Source organism: Lissotriton helveticus, chromosome 3_1 (genome assembly GCF_964261635.1).
Source record: "Lissotriton helveticus chromosome 3_1, aLisHel1.1, whole genome shotgun sequence".
NCBI classification, from domain to species: Eukaryota; Metazoa; Chordata; class Amphibia; order Caudata; family Salamandridae; genus Lissotriton; species Lissotriton helveticus.
The window spans coordinates 2,064,072,398-2,064,098,222 of record NC_136061.1 but is presented as its reverse complement, the minus strand read 5'-3'; the positions used below and the strand labels follow the sequence as shown (position 1 = coordinate 2,064,098,222).

The 25,825-nt window shown below is 41.3% G+C and overlaps 1 long non-coding RNA gene across 1 annotated transcript in view; it reads right to left on the bottom strand.

The window, feature by feature from the left end:
- Positions 1–25,825, bottom strand: part of LOC144825259 (uncharacterized) — a 298,854-nt gene that overhangs the window by 197,635 nt on the left and 75,394 nt on the right. Inside the window, exon 2 of the long non-coding RNA XR_013609359.1 lies at positions 6,816–6,861. This is a non-coding gene — a long non-coding RNA (uncharacterized LOC144825259). The remainder of the gene's footprint in view (positions 1–6,815; positions 6,862–25,825) is intronic.

Genomic DNA, 25,825 nt, shown 5'->3' with positions numbered 1-25,825 from the left:
GCTGCTCGGTAACGTGTGAGGCGATGTCATTGTGTGCAGATGCATTGCGCAGCGGCGGTTCCGACAGGCTGCATTGGGCAAAGTACTTGCGTGGAGATGCCTCACACAGTAGCGGTTATGAAGGGCTGCTGTAGGTTATGCAGAATCCTTGTCTTTAAAAAATCTGTGCAGCATGGGCGATGCATCAATTTGGAGTGCAATGCATCAAGGAACAGACATTCTGCAGGTTAAGCGCAGCGCTGCAGATGGCGATGCATCAGTTCTGCTGGGCCCACAGATGGGCAGGCAGAGCACCTTTAGGCGTACTTTCTAGAGTCCAGAACTGGGATGACACCACTTGGGAGGGCAAGAGTCACAGATTACAGAGTCTAGGTGCCAGGTTCAAGGTTGTTGGACGCCTGTTATTTCCCTGAGGTGTCTGATCAGGAGGCCAGCCAACTAGCTCTTGGAGGCACTCTGGGGACCTGGTTTCAGCAATGCAGGTTCTATCCTACTCACCCAGGCAAGAGGACGGCAAGGCCGCAGTCTTTCAAAGCAGCAGTCCAGGAGAGGGAACTCCTGATCTAAAAGCCTCCAAATGCAAGTGCAAATGACTAGAAAGAATCTGACACACTAACAAAACACCCAGCGACCAAGTTAACTTCAAAGTGGCTCTCAAGAAATATCAAATATGCCTGAAAAACACCAAAAAGGAAGTCCTAGCCACCCGCCTTGACGCTAACTACAACCTTAGCAAGGAACTCTTCAGATTCATCAAAGAGTTCAGCAACCCCACAGCAACCGAGAACACCGTAACCCCCTCACAGGAGCTCTGTGACACCCTCGCAGACTTCTTCTACAATATTGCCACCATCTATGAACACTTCTAAGTGCAACCAACCAGCGACAACTTTGATGGACCCCTCAACAGCAGCGACTCCACGACAAACAGTTTAATCACAATGTGTAAATGTATTGCGACTTATATAGCGCACGTATCACCCGAAGGTATCAAGGCGCTTGCTTAGGCAACCCGTCCTGGTATTCCCCTGTGAGATACCCCGGCAGGGTATCCACAAGGTGAAAGCCAGGCATCCCGCCGCGAGGGGCCGTAGTGGAGATTAAGCAAGCTATTGCCCAGAGTCGCAGAGTGTGACCCCGTGAGTCGAGTAGGCACCGGAGCGAGAATTGTCGAGTCCGTGGAATTTTTGAGCCCGAGACTCGCCGAGGCGGGGAATCGAACCCTGGTCCACGGCCGATCTCAGCTTCCGGGTCTGCCGCCTCTAACCACTGAGCCACGCTTCTCCACTGTGGGATCAACTAACCACGCAAACCACAGCTACCATCATGAGCTCCATCTACTAAGTAGCACCTGGAGACCCTGCAACCACCACATGTTCAAACTGAAGAGCACCTTCTTCAGTAAGGAATTCACCACCATCCTCAACCCATTCATCACCTCTGGTTCCTTCCCAGAAGGATGGATACACGCAGGAGTAAAACCTCTACTAAAAAAAAACTACAGCTGACCCAGAAGAACTCAAGAACTACCAGTCTATCTCCCTGCTCTCGTTCCCAGCTAAAGTCCCGGAGATAGCAAGAAACAGCCAACTCTCCAACGACCTAGAGATAAACAACCTCCTGGATCCATCCGAATCAGGATTCTGTGCTAACCACAGCACAGAACCGCCCTAATCAGATCCTGAGATGACATCCCATCTCTCCTAAACCAGGGAGAGACCACAGCCCTGTTCCTTCTTAACCTCTCTGCAGCCTTTTACACCCTGTCACACAACACCCTCCTATACGGACTCCATCAGATGGGGATCCAATGAAATGCCTTAAATGGATTGCTTCCTTTCTCACCGCAAGAACACAGAGCGTCCGCCTCCCGCCTTACATGTCAGGCCCAAAGAACATAATTTGTGGCATTCCCCAAGGGTCCTCACTGCGTGGAACCCTGTGTAACACATACAGGGCCCCCCTGGACATGCTGGTCAAATCCTGTGGTATGAACATCATATAATACGCTGACAAAACTCAGCTCATTCTCTATCTACCCTCAAAACTCAATAATACCAAAGCCAATTTCAACAGGTGCATGACCAGCATACCCAGCAGGATGCAAAACAAATGACTCAAACTCAACACCGCCAAAACAGAGGTACTCATCTTTGGGAGCAACACCTCCCCATGGGATGACTCCTGGTGGCGTGCGGAACTGGGCCCCTTGCCTACTCCCAAAGACCATGCCAGTAACCTCAGCATTACACTCAACAAGTTCACCATAAACAAGCAGATAAGCACTGTCTCCTCAGCCTAATTCCTCACCCTCTGAATGATCCAGAAAATATTAAATGGCTGCCCATCAACACCAGACACACGATCACCCAAGCCCTCCTCACCAGCCACCAGAACTAAGGAAACTCCCTCTATGTGGGCATCTCTTCACAACTACAAAGCAACTTCAAACCATCCAAAATGCTCCAGCCAAGCTCATCCTCAACCTCCTGAGAGAAGCCCACATCACCTCCACCTCAGAGCACTCCACTGGCTCCCCGTCCAAAAAAGGTACCAGTTTAAACTGCTGACCTATACCTGCAAGGCTCTGCACAACAAAGGGCCAGACTACCTCAACCACAGACTGAACTTCCACCAATGCGGCAAACAACTTCTCTCCCCCTCCCTCTCCCTCGGCCACATGCACAGCTTCCACAAAAGCAGAAGCTGTGGCCGTACCTTCTCCTACCTGGCCATCAAGACCTAGAGTGGCCTCCCACTCCACCTTCGGACTGCACACACCCCCTACAGAAGTTTGGGGATGGCCTAAAACATGGAGGTTTGACTGACAACTCTTGTTGATTCTGTGTTGGGAGTTAGAAAAGTTTCTGTGAGAATCTCCACAAGAGTGCAAGATAGACCAACTTGCTTCAGGTATCATGTTGTGCGCTATAATTTCAGTAGTGTCAAGTGCGGGTAGGATTTTTCAAATAGTGACACAGTACCATTCTGCATTGCAACTTAGAAGAAATGTCAACGTTTTTCTTAAAAAAGTGACAAAGTCCCTTTCTGAAATAACACTTGAAAACATTTTAGAACTTTTTTACTTTTAGTGGGACTAATCCACTGGGTGTATCTGACCACTGCTCCATTGTGGTCACCCTCAAATCACGCCTAGGTCCTGGTCTACTGATTCCATAAACTATCATTCATGTTTAGTGTTTTTAACCGCTATTTATACTCAAAACTTTAAAAATCATAACTTCGGTCCCCCTTATTTTTATTTCTGCAACTTTGAAGACATTCTGCTTAATAAATGTTACTGTATTTTTTAATTCAGTTTTGAATTTTTATAACAACATTTTGACTTTATTACTGTTTTGGTACTAGAGTTCTGCAAAAATGCGCAAACTTCGGCCAAAATTTTGCATGATTATAACAAATGCAAAGCATTCTTTTTGCACAATATTTTTGTTCAAAATGCGTGTTTGCATCAATTTTTGGAGTGAGTACACATTTGAACAAATCCACTATCACCTTTACAGAATAAAACATAATTCTCAACAGGTTTTCAATAATACCTGAAGAACTATCTTGTGGGTGGGGAGTGGAGCTTACTAGACTTCAATGTCTGCATCGTACTACAGTCCTGCTGCATCCTCCATTGTTTGAAGGACATTCAAGTGATGCAGTCTTTAGGCTTGGTGACATTCAAATTGTTCTGTAATTCACATAAATTTGAGAATTTTGCATTAGAATTGTTATGATATCTCCCTCATGACTTATCTTGTACCATATTGAATATTATTAAAGACAGCATGACACTCAGGAAGAGCAAGACTACCTCTAAATTTACTATAACACATTTCTATCTCCACAATCTAAAACTTGGACAAATACAACTTACACCCAAATGTCAGCACCATCAGCAACGTCTCCTAATTAGAAAAAGCCATTGAAAAATATTTTGTACTCTAGATAAATGAACATGTAAGCAACAATGAGCTCAACTAAATGTTGGAGAAAAAGAACACTTTCATCGGCCCAACTTAGTAAGGAGGTCCGAGTTTTAGCCATGTGTCCACCTGCCCGATTTAGAGTGAGCAGACACCTGGCCAGTTTTCACTGCCTGGCACCACCATGCCACTGTTCCTAAAGTGAGATTTCCTTTTTAAAATGAAAACAAAGTTTTACGGTTGATGTATGGCTCTGTCATGTTTACAGAGTACCTGTCAAAATTACAGTGCATTTCCAGGAACCACTGAGTCAGTGGTTCCTGGCATTTCCAGGAACCACTGTGACAGTGTTTCCTGAAAATACAAGTGGACATCACTAAATACGTGAGGCCGAGTATCCTTGCAAGGGCGGGTGTAAAGTACTCTGCCATGGTGACCGTATTTACTCCATCCACCAAGAATTAAATCGGCCCCTTACTCTTCAATATCCAATGTGGCTTCTGGCAACAGCATTGATAAGAACATCTTGAAAATCCAACACAATTTATACCACATCCTCAGCGAAGGTGAAGTCTGCCTTCTGGTCCTTTTAGACCTTTTGATACAGTTGATCACACTCTCCTCCTCAAGATCCTGTAACTTAGAATGGGATTCAGGGAAACTAAGGTACTGAGCTGGTTCTACACATTCCTCAATGGGCAGCCCTAGCTCAAAACATTTACTTAAACGTCAGTAAGACAAAGAATGACCAGTAGCATTCAGTAAGGCTTCACTCTCTCCCAGATTCTATTGAACCATTACATCGAACTTCTAAAGCTGCTTCTAAACAACATTGTTATAAACCTTCACCGATAGGCTGATTGCACACATCTATACATAAACCTATCCTCGGTACAAGACTTACCAACCCTATCAAAAGGACTGGATATAATTTAGGAATAGAGAGTTGCACATTGTATGAAACTGAACGCATTGAAAGTAGAATTCCTCTTAATCTCTCACAAATCCTCCTCCAATTCGATCCAACTTGGCTCATTCAGCTGCCCTTGTTGGGGTTTAACCTAGCAAAGAGTGACACAGTCAAATCTCTAGGTTTCATGCTGAACTCCTCTCTTTCACGTGGCCTGCACAAGTGCTCAAAATAGCACAACGTGCCAACTTCCACCTCTATGAACTTCAGAAAATCAAACAACTTCTCTCTTCCTATCACCTAAGATCAGCAGCTCCTGCCTTGAACATCTCATTAATTGATGCAGGAATTACCACATAAACATTGATTCCCCTCAAAGCCATTCTCTACTCCACTGCCAGACTAATCTAAGAGAAAGGCCATTCAACCATACATCCCCATTCTAAGAGACCTCATTTACCATCCACTCAAGGTGCACATCAAGTTCAATATAGGATGCATTACCTTCAAAAACTTACACTACTACAGACCAACCTACTTTACAAACCTCCTCATGCTGCCTGGAGAAGTAAGACTCTCTATAAGCAAGACCTCCTTAACATTGGAAACGCCAAAATTCAAGTCCTCTTTAGGTCTGAAGAAATCATTTTTGGAAGCAGCGCCTAGTTTTAGGAACATGCTATCTCTTGATCTAAGACACACCCAAGACATCTTGTCTTTCAAGAAAGGCCTCAAGAGTTGCCTCTTCAAATCGTACCTCTATGGAGATTAATCAAGCTCCTTGGTGTTCCACATAAGAAAACACATTAAGCACCACCTTCACTTGTTTTCCTACTTACATAGCTGACCACGCTGCATTACTAATATCCAGCTGGTTTGCTAATGTTGATCTCCCCACTTCAGTCACTTCCTCTTCCCTCCCTCATGTCCCCTTTCCGACTGACCTCCCATTTGGTTCCCATTTATATACTCATGTAAACAGTTTTGTTTCTCTGTAAAACCCTTTAATACCTGTCCGGTGACAATGTGCTATATAAAGACATCAAATAAATAAATTGGAAGTATAACAGCTGACTTGAGTGATGCTACTCAGCGAGATGTAGTCATGCAGGTGGCAGGCCTGGAGAAAGAATTGAGAATGGGGGAGTTGAGGAGTCATATCTTTCCAGACTTAGGGCCTGATTTATATCTAGGTGGACGGGTTACTCCATCACAACGGTGATGGATATCCTGTCCGCTGAAATATAAATCCCGTAGGATATAATGACATTGAGTTGGCAGGCAAGAGCTGCAGCTGTCAAAAAAAGATGCACTTCCAGTGGCAGTGCAACTTCCATACTATTTCTGGCAATGATCAGGATTCAATATAATGAAAAAACGTGTTACTTTTTTCTCAGTCAGATGCCGGCAGAAACTTTTTGACCAGGAAGACAGGGGCTAGTAGTTAAGTGGTAAAGCATAGCAGCGTGCTGAGGTACATTTCAAGGATAACTGTATGGAGGCAATGCTTAGCTCCTATGATCTTGGAAATGTGTGACGCTATGCAGACTGCAGAGTTATTATCCACCAAATTGGGAGATATATTGAGTTTGATCAGTTGTGAAGACGCCTGTCCCATCCACACTACCTGTTCAACAACCTGTCTATCTGTGAGAGTTCTGTGAAGATGATGTTTCATGGTATTGTATTTATAGCAACCTTATTGTGTGCATTTGATATTTCTTATTTCAACAGATAAGAGCTGTAGAATATTGATATTTACAATTGACATTCAGCTATTGTAGTTGATGCCATATCAATAGTAATCCTAAAGTAATATCTCAAAGCTCACTAAACTGTATATATTTCCACCCTGTTACACTGTCCAGAGTGCTTTACCAAAATCCAAAATAAATAAACAAATAAATAAAGTATGACAATGCTGTAATTGCAGAAGTATGAGACATTACAAAGATGAAAAACCTACATACCTGAGAAGATTTATCAAGAGTTAAGCTTCACATGCAGGCCATCAGGCTAGAATAAAAGATAAACACTGCTTATCTTTGCATAGATATATGAAATACATTTCTGTGATGTAAGTCATGAACAACAACTTTGCAAACATTTGGTCACAATAAATAATTTTCATAGAGAGAATAGATGGAAGTGATTTAATAATTAAAATTTTTAATACATTTTATGTACTGCACCATTTGCTAGAACTGCACATATGGAACCAGTATGTCCCAAAATGAAAGAAAGAATGGGAGAAATCTAGCATTGTAATTTCAACCCTAGTTAGTAAAGTATTTTTTATTTCACATTGGTTGTGGAAAGAATACTTGGAGTACAAGCATTATGTACTACATGGACACCTGGCATTATAACTACATTACAATTACATGTTCATTGAAAAGCAATGAATTGGTTTAGGAGTTTGAAAATGAACATCACATCAAGAGAACATCAGTCTACACAAACTAGAGTCATAAACAATGATCTCAATAAAGGACTAGATGTTCTTTCCTGGGTTTCGATTAATAAAATGTCTCCGGAAAAATCATAAATGTGCCTCAATAAGAGTTATTTTCAGACTTCTTGGTAATGCAGAAAGAATTTGAAGAGTGCTTCTTCAAATCTACAAAAACGTCTGGTTCCCAGGAGTGTTCATGTGTCACCATTTCCCCATACTGAAATGTAATAGATGTGCATTTTCGCAGGAAATGTGATATTTACTGAGGAGAAAATATTTCCACTTAGACAGTAGATTTGGGTGTGTTTCTGGGTGGTGGGCCAGACGTTTGGTGAGCTTGGTGAATGTCCTCAAACATGCAAGTCTTTGCGTGTTCATCAATGTTTAATTTTTGGCCAACCCACAAATGCCAACAAATACTTCTCTGGAACCACACTTGGTTACATGATAAGTGCACCACATTTAGGGTAGTTCCATGTTTTCTAATCAAATTTTTAAAGAGTGAATCTCACCATTCCTCATTCTACAAATATGGAATGAGATTAAGCCTTTACGAATGCATTTATTTGCGGAGCAAAATTTGATTTACGTGCAGTAGTAGCCTTGCAAACTGGACAACTAGTGGTAGATATAGATTACAGGAGTGTAACGGAGGCCCCTGCTGCACATGGGCTGCAGGGGTGCCCCAACACTCCAGGGGGTCCACAACCCTTCAGGGGAACCCATCTTCAGCCAAAAGATAATGAATATATGTAAAATTTCCAGGGTCAGGGGCTCCACATCCCATTCCGCAAGGGTGTCGGTCAATTTCAGTTGACAACTGATAGATTAACAGCACACTTGAATGATATGCGATCAGCAATTCTGAGGATGGAAATGTCAGTGGTTACTCTAGGGAATTGTATTGCATAAACAATAGGTAAATGCGCTTAGCGTCTTTGTAATAATATAAGGCTTATTAATAATGAAAGAATATCTAAAATTTGCAATATGAGAAAACAAATATATGAAAACTGTGAACAAATCTCGCTGGGGAAGGAGCAGAATAGAGAGAGAGGATTTAGGGTGGATGAATATGCTATACTATGCCTTACATCAGGGGCAATGTGACAAAGAGATAGGGTAAATGAGTCAGTAAGTGGGAAAGTGACGGAGAGACCAAGTGCAAGTTGTAAAGATGATACTCCCGAGATACAAGTGAAGAACAGGATTATTTATTTTTATAAATAAGTACAGTAACACCAGATGAGACCTGCCAGCCACCATCTCAACAGTTTCTTCTCTTCTTTTACGAGTCGTCCCTACATTCCAAGCAGCCACCCGCATTCTAATAGAATCTCCAGACCTCATCTTGTTACCTGCATTCTAATGGAATCTCCAGACATCATCATACTGTGTATCTGGGGAACCCAGAAATAACACATCTCCCTCCTTAAATTAAAAAATCATACTAAAATTTGAAAAGAAGTAAATCAATACAATTTACAAAAGAGAAAACAAATGGAAAAATAAAACCAAACTATACATTTCCTAAACTGTCCTTGGTGAATATTTTCCTACTCTAATAAAAAATGTAGTTCAACCCATTGTATAACCCCAATGCTTGACCGGCTTCCGTCTGGTCTTTTCATGAAATGGATCCCTCTCCTCTTACTTTTTTCGTTCTTCCAGTTGCACCTCTTCTCCACCTTTAACCTCTTTCTTCAACAAACTGTCAGCATCTTTCACCACTTTCTTGTAGTTCCACACATTGCCATCACTTAACAACAGGAATAGGGATACATCTTCTTCACTTGTAATGGTTCTGAAAACTTTACCAGTCCTTTATCCTCTCTTCACCGTTTCCGCACAAGCGCCCATTCTCCTACTCCAAACTAATTTTTAATCCCAGTAGCAATTTCTGCCCAGTTTTTCCTTTCCACCCCATTGTAAATCAGACCTATCGCTTTTCTTCCTCGCATAACTTCAAAAGGCCATTTCTCAATAGCACTGTTAGCTGATGTGCGATATGCCCACACCAACTTCTTCAATGCAACCATCCACTGGTTGCATTGAAACCATCAATTGCAAGCCCTCCTTCAAAGTCATATTGCAACTCTCAACAAGCCCATTGCTTTGGGGAAAATAAACCGATGATCTAATGTGCTCAACCCCATACATTTTCAAGAATTTCTTCATCTATTGAGAGGCCAATTGAATGCCATTGTTCATTGCTACATACTCCGGAATGCCCTCCCTGTCCCGTAATTCTACCAGAAATTTTATTAAATCTTGAGTAGTCACATGATCCGCCAACTTAACCTCTGGCCACATTGAAACATGATCTATGGCTACTTAAGCAAATTTGGGAAAGAACCCACCTCTCTTTATGGACCACAAAGGTTGGTCGCACTCATGCCAATATGACCTTTGTGAAATAACCTTAAGATGTGCCCCCCTCAATGTTTCTGGTACCACCGTTAGTTCACCTTTGAATATCACCTCACTTGCAACTTACAATTCAGCATTCCCATTTCTGAATGACTACACTCCATCAGACGCTTTACCGTTCACTGGCCAACCCTTTGTCACATACTCCTTCACCTCTTGCATTATGATATCCTCTTTTATTGCTTGGATCCTCATAAGATATGCCGCCCTCAGTGAGTGCAAACACATTCGCTATCAACCACATCTCATCCGCACTAATTACAGGTAATTGTTAAAATTTCTGGAAATGGCACTTGTTCCAGCAGCACACCAATCCTTCACTCTCAATGGTGGATTACATTAATTCAGCTCCCCTCAAGGTTCGTGAGCCATATGCAATGCTTACCTCTCTCCCATACCTGTATTGCATCATCACTGCCCCCAAACCCACACTGCTCACATCCGTGCAAATTATACATTTGTCCCATGTGTCAAAAAGCTTAGGGCTGGGCCCAATGCAATAAACTTCTTAAATTGCACGACTCCCTCTGACATCCTTCATCCCATTCAAATTTGACATTTTTTCCCATCAGACTTCTCATGCATTTTGTTCAGTCTGCAAATATTGGTAATAAATGGGAGGGATACTCCATGAGCCCTAAGAATGAACCCAATTGGTCCTTATTCTGTGGAAATAGTGCTTCTTCAGTTGCCCTCACCAACTTCAACTTGGGCGCCACTCCAAACTCATCCAGCCAGTGACCAAGTACTCAACACCTTTCACACGAATCCTGCACTTGTCCTGCTTCTTCATGGTTAAGCCATAATCTTGTAGAGTTCCTAACACCACATGCAAACTTTGTCATGTTCTCAACTACTTTGCACAAACACCAAGATGGGGAAACAGCAGTTACTATGTAGTCTAAACCACAATGTACCTTTATAACAGAGGGCCTGATTGCGATGTGAGTTGGATGAGCGTCTGACAGCCATTGTTTCGGGCATGTATCCAACTGACTTTTTGTGGGCGGTTCCATCTGCCCCATTACAATGCACCTGCCATGTAGGCAGTCGTAAAAATGCCTTTTACCATTGCAGCATGTGCTGCTGCAGCACAAGCGGCAATAGTAAAAGGCATTTTGCAAACATCCATGGACCTACATGGAACTACATGGTGCCTGGCACACGGTCCATGGATGTTTGCGGGGGCACAACATGTGCCTCCTTGGGCCCATAACAGAGGCACAAGGGGGACAGGGTTCCTGCTAGGGGCCCCCACAATGTCTTTCCAGCTGCCTTTTAATGGCGGTCAGAACAGTATGAAAAGACAGTCGTAAAGGCCCATTTTAATCCCTACGGCAGTGCTTCCACAGGCACCACTCTCATTGAAGGAATTACGGACCGACACTCGGACAGGGTCCTTGCACCAGTCAGAGGTGTTGGTCGGCCTCTCTGCCTGCTGCGGTCCAACCAACCACATCATAATGCAGCTGTCAGACTGCTATGCTGAATGACGGTAGGACCGTCCCTGACGGCCTGTTGGAGGCGGTCCCAGCGACATCATAATCGAGTCCATAGATTTAACCATGCTTTCGTTTTTTCCACGCAGGTTTTTACAACTACTGTGTCTTTACCACTGGTGTCATTGCCATGCATGAGTTTACAGCTATTTTTGGATATAGATATTTAACACACATATGTCATTACTGTGCAATTTGTTACCGCTAGTGTTATTACTACTCATTTTTTAGTACTAATGTCATTAATACTTATGGTATTATCACTAGTGTCATTACTACAAATATGTTTACCACACAATATTATGTAATTATTTGGGTAAGTATGTAAGCAAGTTTATGTTTTACATAGGTGGCTAAAAGTCTTAATACTCAGGTATTAATTTGAATACTTTAGCATTAGCATATATAAATTGTAATTATTTAAAATTAATGATTAATTTAATTTGTAAAATCTTTAATAAAATTGCCAAATTAGTATTTAGGGACGGGATGCAATGTATATAAGGTTATTGGGCGGGCATTAATGTTTAGGTATTCATTTTAATTTTTATTATTAATATTTATGAATTGTAATTGATAAAAATGATTCATTAATGTAAGTAATAATTTTTTCATTTGTAAAATTAGTATATAGGCACGGGATGCAGTGGATATATGGGTATTGGGTTGGGGAGTGTATTAATAATCACGTCCTAATGTTAATACTTCAGTATTAATATAACATTTAGAATTTAGTAAAAACAATAATGCCATTACAATTATAAAATGTTTAAAAAATGCTAAGTTAGTGGTGAGGGATGGAACGTAAGGGATATAGGGGTATTTATTTGGGAGGTGTATTAATTCTCATGTATTATTTCTCATGTATTAATTGTAGTAGTTGAATATTAATAATTGAAGGTAATTTATTTAAGTAAAAATTGTTGAATTCATTTTTTTAATCAAATACACATATATATTATTTAATTTTTAAAATATTACTAATGAATTTAAAAACATTTATTTGCCAAAATCACATTTTAACACATTTTATGTAAAGATGTAAATGTAAAAAAAAGTGTAATATATATATATATATTTTTTTGCGGTATGTAGCGCCAACAGCCAATATCTGTAACAGACGAGACGAGACCCAATTCTTGGTGTTTTCTCAGAAATATATTTTGTCCAACACCAGTTTGCCACGACGCGTTTCGGCTCTCGAAGAGCCTTGATCACATGACGCAGTTCAAAGGCCAAATCACCATTTTTAAAGTGCACAAGTGCGTAATGAACATAGAAGACATACTATGTGCATCAATGCACAACTAGTACTAACACATATTAAGCGTTTAGCAGCACTATAACAAGAAGTTAAAATTCAGTACTCATGTTGTTGAAATGTAGTGAACTTCATAATTACTGTATAAATACATAAAGTGAACCTCATTACTTGCTTTGAAGGAACCATTAGTTAAATAGCTGGACACAGAAACGACTAGTCTGCATGAAGGGGGTCGCCAGATACAATGTCATGCTAATACCCCAATATAAGTTGTTCATACATCTCTATCAATGACCAACTTAAACTCATTTTGCATATGTGGGTATAACTCTTGCCTACTGTGGGCACACCTAATAATATTATCAACCGTTTGTTAGGATACAACAACAATAAAATATGATTTTAAAACACGTATAAAAATATATATATATATTCAATATACTGTATATAAATGAGTTGGTTCAATGATTAAAAGCGATATATAAATATATAATTTTGGTTTCTAATACCCATGTGGGCAAGACCGTCATCTGTGCAAAATTGCTAATGGTTCAGTGCAAATTGGTTAATTGTGCATCTACACGCATTAAAGTGCTGATAAAGTGAACTAAAAAACGATTGTGCCAAAGGTAAAAAGTGATAAAAAAATGTGATCATAATGATCTACCTGATGGAAAATGTGGAGGATAAGGGAATTAAGTTAATCTAATGGTAAAAAAGATGGTAAAGTTTTGTTCAGTATAGGACTTAGAAACAAGGACCCCATAAAGTGACACAGTTAGAGGTATGTATGGCAGTCTTCACTCTTGTTGAGCCCATTTGGCATCTTACTGTCTAGTAAGATAATGTAGCGGGTCTCAAGTTTGCGTAGCAGGCCTTCCCTGTCGCCTCCCCTGCGTTGTGGTGGCACCCAATCAATAACAAAATAGGTAAGGCCCTGTGGGTTCTTTTCGTGGACCATTTCGAAATGCCTGGCCACAGGATATGTGGGGTCAGCATTGATAATGGCCCTCAGGTGTTGCAATATTCTTTTGTGAACCTGGGGCCTGGTGCTACCCACATATCTGAGCCCGCATGGACATTGCAAAACGTAGACAGCAAATTCTGTTTTGCAGTTGAGCTTCTCTCTAATCTTGACTGGGACCGGAGAAAAAGGTATTGTATATTCAGATCTGCTGCTGCCATTTTTGCAGGCCTTGCAAGTTGCGCATTTCAAAAACCCTCTGCTTCCTGCAAGCCATGTGCCAGTGGGTACCTCGGGGCTGCTGGAAACCAAACTCGTCTCCATGGACCTCGCTTTTCTGTAGGTAATGTTGGGCCTGACTGTCACCAAATTACCAATCACTGGGTCACTTCTGATGAGAAACCAATTGTTTTTCACTATATTGCGAATGGTTTTATGTTGGTTACTGAAAGTCATTATCAGTCTAGTTTCATTGTTAGCCTCAGTACGACTGATTTTGCCTTTGGCTTCCGTCGAAGGCAGCAAAAGCTCTCTCTCAAGAGAGTTAGCCCTCTTTTGAGCAGAGTTGATGGTATGCAGATCATAGCCTCTGGCCAGAAATCTAGATCTGCAATCATCTTGTGCTTTGAGACAGTCAAAATCATTGCTGCAAATCCGTCTGATGCGGAGCATCTCCCCATAAGGGATGCTCTTTATCAGATGGAGAGGGTGGTGACTATGGGCATGTAGTAAGGTATTACCTGCTGTAGGCTTCCTGTGTAATCTAGTGTGCATTTTGTCCTGATCTATATAGACCTCCACATCAAGAAATACAATCAATGTTGAACTTATGGTGCTAGTAAAATGCAAGTTCAAGTTGTTTACATTCAACAGATCAATAAATGCCTCAGCATCTGCCTCAGAACCATCCCAGATCATAAACAGATCATCAATGTAACGCCACCAACCTTTGACCTTGAGTTTCATGGTGGCTGAAAAATCCACCATGAGGACCTGCTCCTCCCAATAGCCCATATGCAAGCAGGCATAGCTTGGAGAGAAGCAGGCCCCCATTGCCACACCTCTAGTTTGTAAAAAATGTTGGTTGGAAAACAAGAACACATTATTTTCTAAACAAGATGAAATCATTTCTACCAACATATTGGAGTGTTCTGTACAATTACTCATTCTCTTAGCAAGGTAGTGTTTGACTGCTCTGATCCCATCCCTATGGTGAATACTGGTATAGAGGGATGTGACGTCTAATGAAATCAGGAGGAAATTAGGTTGCCATGCAAAGTCGGAAAGTTTGTTTATAAGGTCCCCTGTATCAAGAATGAAAGATGGAAGGGACTTAACATACTCTTGTAAAAAGAAGTCAATGTATTTGCTGGTATTCTCCAGGAGGCTATTCTTAGCCGAGATAATCGGCCTCCCTGGGGGTTGCTGTTGATTCTTGTGGATCTTGGGGATGAAATAAATCACAGGTGTGACAGGATGTTCATTTTTGAGGAATTTAAATTCATCCCAAGAAAGGAGACCCTTGCTCCTCCAGGCCATCAATTTGGAATAATAGTCATTCCTTGCTGTCTGTATTTCCTGTGCATTAGTTCTCCTATAGCACTCCCTATCATTCAGTTGTTTCAGAGCCTCTTCCATATATTTTTTTTTATTTAAATATAATATGAGAATAACAAAAAATTGTAATAGTAAATAATAAAACATATTCGACAAAAATATAAACACATTTATTTTAACAAGCAACATATTTTTTTTAAAATGTTATACATTTTTTCTCCATGGTTTACCATTTAGTTTGATTCCCAATATTGTTCTTTTTCTGTTTTTACTTTTCTGCTTCACGCTCGTGGTTGGGTGTATATTTCTTCAGTAGATGGTGCATCGCGATTAAGATCGAAAGCAAGAAAAAAGCTGCAGTCACGGAAGAACAATTTACTTCTGATTTTTAAGAGCCTGATTTAGAGTTTGGTGGTCCAACCTCCCAATCGCTGCAGCCTCAGTCTCTTGAAGACCATAGGGCTGGTCATCCGACCAGCGTATTACGAATTGATCATGGTGTCTGCGAGGTGGCTCTGGAGGTCTTGCAGCAGTGGGGAATGGTATTCCATATATATACATTGATGCCTGAGTGATTATTTCAACTGCATATGTGTTGAATGCACACATATGCATGATACATGTGGAAAAATACCTCCTACCCATTGCTGGAGTCTGGCCCATAAGTGTGCAGTCCAAGCAATGTGTATATGGTACAAAAAGGATTTGCCTGTAGAGTGCCGCAAAGAGGGGTGTATACTTTGGGGTGAAGATGCTGCTGTGAATGGGGGACCTCGAGAAAGGGATCCATGTCAAATTCTGACAGGAAGAACAGAAAAGGGGTGGGTATGCACCCTAAATCCTTTTTTCTTTTGACCTGAGACTCCTCAGTACTGCTCTATGGCAACTACTTTTCCCCAACTGCAGCCACGGGGGTCTGAGGATGGCTGGCAGTGCTAGCTGCTCAACAGCGGTCTTTCCAAAGGCAATCTGTGAATCTCGTAATAGGTTGGTATGACCACCTACCTCGCGGCAGTCAGACCGCAAACGCGGGTTTTGCGGTTCATGGAACACTGAACTCATACTCAGGCCCTAAGTATATGTGGCTATTTTTATTTTAAGGTACAAGGGGAAGGTAGTTAAATGTTAGATAGTAGTACTTGGTGTGTTTATGTGTTTTATCCATTTTCCATTCCCATGCAGGTTGTGTTCATATGCTCACAACGGTTTTAAGTAAGTTTAGAAAAGTCATAAGATAACTTTGTAAAACGTCTTTAAAATAAAAGTAAAATTGTAACTTTTTTGCCTGGGTGTTTTTTATACTGTTTGTAGTCCTTTTGGGACGAAGATCACATGGCTGAAGGATGAAGATGGATGTATTGAATCCAGTACTACAGCGCTATTTTGGGAAAATTTCAATTTGGAAACAATTTGAATGTTTAACATAATATTTCTGTTAACAGAGTTTCCAATATGGATGTTTATTTTTTTATTGCTGAAATCGAAAGTTGTGTATATCTACTGGCTTTTTAGGGAAATAATTGTGTTGTTGGGGAATTCATTTTTTTCTGGCTATTGAAACAGAAAAACGTTTTTAAACTATTGAGTTGCAAGTAATGGTTTTGCATTTAAAACCACCCTTCTTCAGGATTTATTTTCTGTGGATGTTAAGTTGTACATTTATATGTTATTAGAGTGCTGTTGTCTTTTGGTGACACATTGTTTAAAAAATCCCCAAGAGTTGAAGAAAAAAAGACAGCTACAGGTAGAAATTCAAAATGTTCATAAATTGATTAAACCAATTTGAAAAATGCCAATTGAATTGTATAGAATTGTTAAAACAGGTAAGTAGTTTATGGAAATATTAGCTATTATCAGTAATGTAATATGTATGCAAAACTGCCCAGTTAGTCTGAAGCCACCATCAATGAAAATTGTTGAATTTGACCGAGTAGTCTCTCATACATTTCTTTACTCTTTTCTAGTTTCTTGGAAACTTTGGCCCTATTACGATAGGGGTTGGATGAGTGTCCAACTGCCATTGTGGCAGGATTGGGGCTGAAAGATAAGCAGACGTCAGTCCCATCTACCAAATTATGATGTGACCGCAGTGCAGGCAGTTGGAATCATGGCTTTTTCCATTGTCGCTTTTGATGCAGCCCAAAAAGGACCTCAGTACAACGGCAATGGAAAAATGGATGTTTACAAACATCCATGCACTGTGTGCCAGGCACCATGTTGGTGGAGTTAGTATAGTAATTTTTCCATTAAGTCACTGTTCAGCACCTGCCCTGAAGTAATTACCCCGTGCAGTTAGAAAAGTAATATTGCTCCTTAGTTACTGTGCAACACTTTTCATGAGTTGAGTAGATGGTTGAGCTAAACTAGTTATTTTTCGCATAGTCTGAAGCCAGAATAGTAATTTGTCCCTTAGTCACTATTCAGCAGCTGGAGTTAGACTAGTAAGTTTGCTATTTAGTCACTGTCCAGTACCTGCATTGAGGTATGTATTTGGTGTAGTTAGAATAGCAATTCAAGTCACTGCCCAGCACCTGCTCTGAGGTACGTTACTAGTGAAGGTAGAGTAGTAATTTTTCCCCCTTGCCACTGTTCAACAATTGCCCTGAGGTAAGTTCCTGGTGGAGTTAAAATAGCAATTGTGGCTCCTAGTTATTGTCCAGCAACTGCTCTGAGATAAGTATTTAGTGGAGTTAGTAACATTTATTTTTTAAAGCTTGAATATTCTTCTATATACAACAGATTAAAATATATGAACCCAGAATGTGCTTGTCGGGCCAACTTTTGTTACATTTATGGTCAAAATCTTTAAGTTTAGGAGACTATAAATTAATAGATGTGTTGTATAACTATACAGAAAAGGGGGTGGTGATGAACAGAGTGTCTGAATTAAGCAGACCACTCTTACCCAGTCCAAAGATCAGGGCTTGATCCATCACCGTTATTTATCTCACTGCCCCATCCCAGCTCAGAACCTGGCTATATGCAAATTAGTCTGTCCCTGGCCCAGTGCATCATGGGAACAGGGCAGACCAAACTACCAAGCCAATTCTTCACCAGAAAGGAGACAAGCTACCGGGGACCGGTTTCTGGCATTTCAGCCTCTTCGGCATAAAAAAGTGTTGTATAACTAGGCAGTGCTAATAGAAGTATTTTCTTGTGAAAGTTCAACTTACCTGGGTGGGTAGATAGTATTGTTTGTGGTAGTCAATTCTGGCTTCAGTAAGCATTTCAGTGTTCTCTCGAATGCAATCACTGTACTAGTGGATGTAAAATGGCGAGTGGCCCTTTTTTATGTGTTGGGTGTCATAAATGAAAATTTGAACAAATGTATGTGTTGGAATGTATATTTTACACTATGTTTTATATGTGTAGTTTAATATTTTGTTTGTAAAAAGAAAACATTTATTTCACTTCCTGTTGTAAAACAGAGCCATTTTTTAATGGGAAAAGTGAAAGTAAGGCATTAAAAGTAAGTTAGGACTAAGTTGTAAACGTGTCCAATTTTAGTTGTATTGTGTTATGTTTCGTTTATTATATTTATTTGTAGAATGTGTTTTGGAAGATATTAGTTTGTACATTTTTAGAATTTCTTTGAATTTTTTGTACATTTTCTGAATCAAAGTATTTTTCTGCATTAATTGTAACTGTGCCTCGTAACAGTAAGCGTACTGATGTGATACGTGGCAATGGTATGTGAGGTAATGGCATATTTAATGATACTCTATGTATATGTGTGGTAGTGTGTTTCATGGTGAAAACGTGTATTGTACTAGTAAGTATATTGTAAAAAATGCATTGTTTAGGTGTGCGTGTTAAAGGCACACCTTGTTCTGTCATACATCCCCAAGATGTCATCCTGGAAGTATGTCACATTCTTTTGTATCTTGAACAGAGGGTGCATGGCCCTCTGAAACACCACTGCCGGGGATGCCAGTCCAAACGGTATACATCTAAAACGTTAAGCCCACCTACGTCTTGACAAATTATGTAAGATCTGGTGATACACTGACGACAAATCCAATGCGAAGAAAACCTTAGCTCCCTTGATTGTTGTCATATATCACCAACTCTGTGAAGGGGTGACGATCTACCAGATACCCTTGTTGAATTTGAATTTGAATTTAAAGGTATTTGTTGAGCGCGCGTACACCAGGCGGTTTCATGGCGCTATTGAGGAGGACGGTTCCTTGTTGAGATCACAAAGGTCCACACACAAGCACAAGTCCCCATTACTCTTTTTTGCCAACACAACAGTGGCCAACCATTCAGAGGCTTCAATCTCCTCAATAATGCCCTCCTGACATAATCTCTGTAGCTCCTTTTGTAATGGTTCTCTTAACACCAAAGGTACACTATGCAGTTTAAGTGCCTTAGGACACACTCCATCGTTTGATTTGATCTTAATAGATACAGTTTTTCCTTGAAGACACCTGGGAATTCCTCCTCCCACTTCACCTCATCTATCACATTCACACTAGTTTGTGTCCCAACACTTGGTTTGGGTGATTAGGATCTTGCCTAATCATGAACTCCATCTGCTCTGGCCATCCCAACAGGCTCTAACCATTTGCCGGCAATTTATATTTTTGGATTGTGCTTTCACACCTTGAAATTCAAGTGAGCCCACAAAATACCCTAACAACGCAATAGGCCATATGCCACAAATTTGATGTCTGGAAGACACAAGTCCCGGCCTGGGAATTTTCCCATACATTCCTCTCCAATCAATGTCTAATGTGCTTCTGAATCAGTCATCATTCGTACCTCCGCCCCATCAACTCTGTTGTTTTCTTTATCCTCTAAACTGCCATCCACACTTACTTGCAGAAGACATTCTTCCTGCAACTCTCTTTCATCTTCCAATACATTGACACTCTTTTTTCCTTGTGATGCACTGGTTTGTGTTTCCTCCTTCCAAGCTCAAGGAGATGATGGACGGAGCCCTGTAACTTTTCAGACACTCACCCCAGTCACAGATCTGGGTTGAATCCATCATCATTCTTTAGCTCACTTCGCCATCTCAGTTCCGACCCAGCTATATGCAAATCAGTCTTAACCCTGTGATTCATAAGAACAGTCCAACCCGAACAGCCAAGCCAGGTCTTCCCTGAACCAGAAACAATTTAACACGTTTTCTTGAACTCTTTTGTCTTGCAGCTTCTGCATAAACTCGTCCCGCAACATATCGTAGTATAATATTCCTTTATAATTAGAGGTAGATTTTAACAGTTGCAGTGCAGCCATAAATTTGTCTGCTGATTCATCTTGGAGCTGCTTTCTTTTAAAAAATTAAAACCACTCAACCACTGCATTTCGTCTTTCCCCAAAATTCTGGTCTAACTTTAGCACTGCTATTTTGTAAGCATCTCAGTCTGATTCATCATCGTCTTCTTCGAGAAAATGTGATATGTGATTCAATATACTCTTGCTTCTGCCCCCAAACAATGCTTAAACATGGCCGGTTTGATGACGAAGTAAAATGTCATCACCGACTGTTTCAACCAAAGCATGGAAACTCTCATTCCAATCCTCCCTTGCAACATGAGGTTCCCCAGGTAAATTCAGGAAAGTTATCAATGCCAGTAATCCCTCTATGGTGAAGTAAATGGTTAGGGGTTAATTTACTGGAATCAATGTTCAATAGCTTTTATGACTCAGAGTTACAGTTCACTTAGCAATTCGAGTTCAACTTAGAATTGCACATCTCAATTAAAAGGCACACCTAGAAGGCAACTATTTTTTTCTTTCTTAAATGTATAGATCACTGGGAAACTTATGTTGGGCAATACCTTATGACCAAATGTCACATTTCAATGATAGCGCCAGATTAACGTACGCACCTGGAATCTCCGATACTGGAGCTGGATACAGTGGATATGTGCACAGCTTAATAATGTTTATATTTGTTGCTAGGCAGCAGGGGTAAAAAAGTGGCTTTTGATGATTAGGCAACCTTGTCACTAGTTAAAAGGGTTCACTGACAAAATATCAAAGCTTAAAATATCATCCTGCAAAAATATCATCATAGAAATATTGAAGTTAAAAATATTGTCATCCTATGCTTATAATATAAATGACAAAAATATAGGATTTCCAAATATCATTGTAACTAATATTATTGTACAAAATATTGTTTAAAAAAATATATATTAATATTAAATATTATGGGACCGATTATGATGTCAGTCGGAGGCTTTGTGACTGACTCGGTCAGTAGGTTTGCGGTTTGACTGACCGATTACAATGTCGGCGGTTGGAACATAAACTGGCCAGTCATACCGAATCTAGTGCGACCGGCTCTCTGAGTCTTCCTGTTAGTCAGAACCTCACCTTAATCCCCTATGGACGGCCTTTCCACTGCAGGGATTACAATCTCGGTTTCTCACAACCTTTACAGAAAGGATATCAGAGAGCGACTTTGGGGCACCTAGCAGGGTCCCCTTCCCTTCTCAGTCTACAGTCAGTGGTCAAGGGGGTACCTAGGGCACCCCTCTGTAAAAATCTGCACTGAGTCGTAGGTACCATGGTGTGCCTGCAACAGGGTCCAGGCTTTTACATACACACCCATTTCTCTACAGGAGCCTGTATTACGGCCGATTTATGGCCAACCACCAAACTCAGGTCGGTCGGTTCCGAGACGGTGTTGGTCGGCAGCATCTTCGACTGACATAATACGCCCCTATACATATTAAAAAAGTAACAGTAATATAATACAATTTAAATACAATTAAATACACTTAATTAATTTTAAAATAAATATAACTTTTATACTTATTCACAAAAAAAGACACATATATATTTATATATGTATATATTCAGTTTCAGTTACATATATAATTAAAAAATATTATTAAACTAATATTTTCAATTTATAATATAATTTAATGAATAATCTTATATGTAATAATATAACAAATATATATATATATATATGCATATATATATATACACACACATACCCAATCATATAATATTTTTTAAAAACATACCAATTTACTTATAATGAAGAAATTACAATTTCCCAATAACATTGCATTTTAAAAACTTTAATAACTGCATTTATATAATTTAAATAGACAAACACATAGAGCCCAATACCGATGTCACTCGGAAGGGCTCCGAATCGGGTTTGCTGAATCTGATCCGGAGTCCTTGTTTCTGACCGAATCATACACACTTTCGAACAACCAAGTATGATACCTGGAAACCGGTAGGGCTGTCTGAATCGGTTCCAAAAGGCATTCTAACAGCTCGCGTCTTTCACAGTAGAATTGTACAGCTCTATGGACTCAGTTTCCGAACAAGCAAGTACGATGACCAATTTGGACAGCCGTTCCGAATCATATTCTCCAGAAAAAATAGGAACCTGTCTTTGGGGGCCTATAGCATGCCCCCCTTCACCTGGGGCCTTCCGAATCGGTCCCGCGGGGGTACCCAAGGGACCCCCCCTTTCTGACCATGCACATTGTGAGAGGGGTGCCAGCTACCCCTTTCTTTAATGGGAGACTGTGTTCTCATTCGGAACACAGGCTCCTATTGTAGTCAATAGGAGCCCAACTGAATTGTATCGGGAAGCATCCAGATGCAGCATACTTGGTCAGTGGGACTCCTTGATCTGAGTCACCTGGAAAGCATTCCGGAGCAGATTCGGTCAGAATGCTTTCTGAACGAGATCAGAATCAGGCCCATAATATTATAAATATAAACACTATAAACTAAACTGGTAAATTATACAGATAATACATATACTCTTCTCACTCTAATTTCTGTAACAGTAGGGAAAGAGCTGGATTAAGCAGGGGTAAAATGTACTATTCCCACTCCAGTCAGTACAATAGTAAAGAAGGTGTTAGATTGAGGAGGGGTAAACTTTACTATTCCCACTCAAGTCAATGCAACAGTAGGGAAACTGTTGTATTGCAGAGGGGGAAGATTTAGTATTCCCATTCCAGTCAGTGCAACAGTAGGGAAAGTGTTGGATTATGTAGGGGTGAAATGTATTATTCCCACTCCAATCAGTGTGACAGTAGGGAAAGTGTTGGATTGCGGAGGGGAACAATTTACTATTCTCACTCTTCTCATTACAACAGTAGGGAAAGTATTGGATTCAGTAGGGGTGCAATTTACTATTCCCACTCCAGTCCATGTAACAGTAGAGAAAAGGTTGGATTGTGGGGAGGTAAAATTTACTATTCACACTCCAGTCAATGCAACAGTTGGGAAAGTGTTGCATTGCTGAGGGGTAAAATGTACTAATCCCATTCCAGTCAGCGCAACCGTATGGAAAGTGTTGGATTGTGGATGGATAAAACTTACTATTCCTGTTCTAGCTGCTCGGGCACGCCTATTTATGGTGACAGCAGTGCGGACGAGCACAGCAGGCGCACCAAAGGCATGCCAAAGGCAAGCTCATCTGTGCCCGTCTGTGTCCAACCGGGACCAGGGGCCAGCAATCCTGCCCAAATCCCCACAGATCATTCAAAACATCTAAGGTATATTGCTGGTGAACTACTGCAGCTTAGGCCTGCCGTGTCCCCAATGTGTGCTCATATCCTTGAGCCGGACAGCTCCAATGGAATTGGAGAGGTCTGCACTCATAGTAATATTGCCCTAGATAAGCATCCATATAGCAATAGTATAATAGAGGGCACTTATAGGAAGAAAGGACATTGGAAAGGGGGGCTAATAAACAGCAGGTCACTTCCAAGGTATGAAGTAGAGATTGGGTTGCTACTAGAGGAAGAATTTCTTCATGTACTGTTCATAACAGAAACCTGACTTAAAGAGAGTTTAACACCTGATATCATCATGACCCTCCCCCAGGATACAGTGTCAGCAGACAGGACAGGACCGACTGGGAAAGCTAGGAGGAGGAGTGGCCATTATTTATAAAGAACAGTTTAGTTGCTCTGTCACACCCCTGGCAATAACCAATTGCGACGCTGTGCAATTTAGAATCATGCTTTCTCCTACATCCTCATTCTCTGGAACTCTCATCTACAGGCCTCCAGGGCAGTGTAGTGCATTTCTAGAGGCTCTTTCCGATCTCCTAGCCGGTTTTATTATAGGGAAAGGAGGTTTCACTGCGCTTTGTGATTTTAACATTCACATTTAAGAAATTCATAATTCATAATTCATCCATCAACATTCTTTTATCAGACCTCTAACCCTACAATTTTCCCAGCTTGTGGGCGCCCCCACAAAAAAGGGTACATTCTCGACCCTATTTTTTCCAATGACCCTAAAATACAGGTGCTTACTCTGATCACAGTCCCTTGCTCTGATCGTTGCCTCATTCCTGTTCTGAATCCTAAAACACCCACTCAAATGCCTTTGATTGGTGATATGAATTTAGGCAGCTAATGGCCCAGGGATGCGCCAGAAAGATGGGTTAACTTCTAAGAGTCCACTACACCCTCCCTTAACAGAAGACCCTAACGAGGCCCACATACTTTTGTCAAATGACATTTATCGTGGATAAATGCTTTCAGAAACCCAGAAGGAAAGTGCAATGCAAGTCCAAAAGAGCTGCTTAGTTTAACAGCCAGTTAGCCTCCCAAAAAAAGAAGTGCAAGAAACTTGAAGAGAACTGGAGGAAGACCTACGCCCCAGACCTTAAGATGCTAAACAAAAGATCCATCAGACGATATCATGATGAAATTAAGCTAGCCCAGGCCAAATATTATGAGGAGAAGATTAACATGGCTTCCAACTCCCTCAAAGAACTATTTAAAATTGTGAAGTCACTTACTATGGTTGAACAAGGCATCCCCCTCATGAATCCTCTATGGAGAGATGCAATGATATAGCCACCTTCTTTAAAAACAAAGTGGAATACATATACAACTCATTGCATACGAGCTCCACAAGTGGTCCTGAAGTGGTACAGGATACCTCTAGTAGGACAAGACAGCCTTCCAGTGTATACTCACCAGGCCCCTCAACAGCCCCTGGACTAAATATCTTCTAGGCCTTGAATAAAGAACATATGGGTCTCCTCTTGAGACACACTTAGGGGCTCATTATGATCATGGACGGACTTGAGTCCGTCCGGGACCATAGAGGAGGAGGGAACCTCCGCATGGCCTGCGGAGTTCCCTCCTGTCCAATTAGGATGTGACCGCCACCCTGGCGGTCACATCCTCTATTTTTAACATTGCGGCGGGTGCAGCTTCAAGCTGCACCCGCCGCAATGTTAAAAATGCATACATTGCATTTGTATGCAGAAAGCGGCAGGCACCGTGCGGGGCCCGCCGATTACTGCATACAAATGTAGGGGGGTACCATAGGTACCCCCCATGTGCACCCCCCAACCCCCCTTCACCTAGGGGGCCCGCAACGGGCCCCCGCAGTGAAGATACACATGCTTTTCCACGGCAGAAAAGCCGCCGTGGAAAAGCATCTCTTTTACGCCATCCTAATATGGCTGGCGGTGTCTGATAGACACCGCCAGCCATGTTACAGCTTTTCCGCCGCGGTTGTAAGTCAACCGCGGCGGAAAAGCGGCGGACCGAAACCAAGACCAACCAGCCATTCTAATGTGGCGGTGGGTCTTTGGTGGGTCCGCAGAGGATTTTCCGCATCCTCCGGGCCGGCGGTGGCTTCCGCCGGCCCGGAGGATGCGGAAAATCCTCCATCATAATGAGCCCCTAAGTCTGGTTCTCCACTTGATACTGCCCCCGCAGGGCGGGGATCCCATTCTCTCTACGATGGCAGATCTTCTCTCTCTATCTCCTAGTACCGGGATAGTTCCAAGAAGTGGAAACATGCCATTGTGAAGCCCCTGCTTAAGAAACCTCATATTGACCCCA